Here is a 1,664-nt window from a genome sequence, read left to right on the forward strand (position 1 = left end):
CATGAAACAGAAAGACGAGCATCTCTCTTTCGATAACTATTCCACCTTTCATAATCCAAAGTCAAAGTCCCCGGACAACGAAGCACATACGTATCCGCGGGACGATCCACTTCCTCGCCATCATCGGGAAACCCAGTAGAAACCTCCTCGGTATAAGGGGAAACCGGGATGGAATCCCAGAACCCTTGAATCCGCTCGTCGATCGGAGGGAAAAGCGCCTCAGCGTGGGCACGTTCATTCATCCCACTCTTCATCAAGCTCGTTTCCTCCTCAAACGCATAGTCATCGGCTCACGTCCTCCAAAGACTTCCGACCGAACCGCGGCACTCACGAAAGTCACCCACCAAGGTAAAGGCATTCTTGAGGTTCCCATACTCAACCTGGAATTGAGAGGCACATGTTCATCACCTCGACGATTTCCCTCTTGCCTTTACTTTCCGCTTTGCGGATGGCCCGCGCATGATCACGAGTAAGTTGCGCCTCCCGCTCCAACATCTCGCCTTGCATGAGAGCGAGATCCCGCTCCGCTTTCTATGCTTTGAAGCGGTAGACCATGGCTTCTCTATGACCCGCCTCAATGGCCGAGCCCAGCAAGCTCAGGCCCTGCAAAATCGATTGACATGTTATAAATATATATATATACATAGGATTAGGACAATCACCAAAAAATTCTCAAAAAACTAACCCCATTGATGATGCGAGATCCTTCCGCAACGACTCTCGGCCTCGCCGATTCTTTCATAGGAGGAGGAGAATCGAAACCCGGTGGCAGATCAGCAAAGAAATCATCAAAATCCGGAATAGGAACCTCGCTCGAACCACTCCCATCGCCGTAAGCAAGGTTCGGATCCCATCCAGGAAGCATAGAGTCATCCATCGAAAATTCTATGTCGCCAAGATCGACATCTTTTCCCTTCCGAGAGCTCGACTCCGGCACAGCTGTTGGAGCTTCGACGGGATTCTGGACGTCAGATTCGGAGTCGCTTCCCGTGTCCGCAGCCAAAGCAGGGCGAGTGAGGCACGAACTCCATCTTCGGAACAATGAGCTCTTCGTAAGCACTCGCGGATGAATACCCTTTTTACGCTATCTTTTTCTTGCTCGACATCTTTAAACTTCTCCTAAGAAAATAGAGGAAAAGGGTGGAGAGAAAGAAAGAAAATTTTTTCTTAAGAAAGATCTTAGAGAAAGACAAAAAAGTGAAAAAATTATGAAACAAGTTACCTCCCTTCTTATAAGCATGAGGATTTACTGTTCAATCTCGGACTTTCGGATATTAATTCCATCCATCACGCCTAACTTACCAAACATGCCTAACCGCACGTTAGGATCCTACGATGCATGATCCTAACGGGCTGGGGGGCTAACTGTTGGGGTCAAAAACAGTTACGACGAAATTACCACCCAAAAATCCTCGGAGATCCTATTTCCGAAAAAGATAGTAAAAAGGAAGATGTAACTTTTGTAAAATATAACCAAACACGAAGTTTTTACGAAGAAGTATCTTTGAAGATTCAAATCAAACTAACCAAGCTTGATCGTTGCGTAATTACCACGCATACACGCTGTCCGGTCGCTGCGTAGCAATCAAGTCCGAGCCAAAGCTCGGTCGCTACGAAGCGACCGAGCTCGAGTCAAAGCTCGGTCGCTACGTAGCGACCGAGCT

This window comes from Brassica oleracea, chromosome C6 (genome assembly GCF_000695525.1).
Source record: "Brassica oleracea var. oleracea cultivar TO1000 chromosome C6, BOL, whole genome shotgun sequence".
In the NCBI taxonomy this organism is placed as follows: domain Eukaryota; kingdom Viridiplantae; phylum Streptophyta; class Magnoliopsida; order Brassicales; family Brassicaceae; genus Brassica; species Brassica oleracea.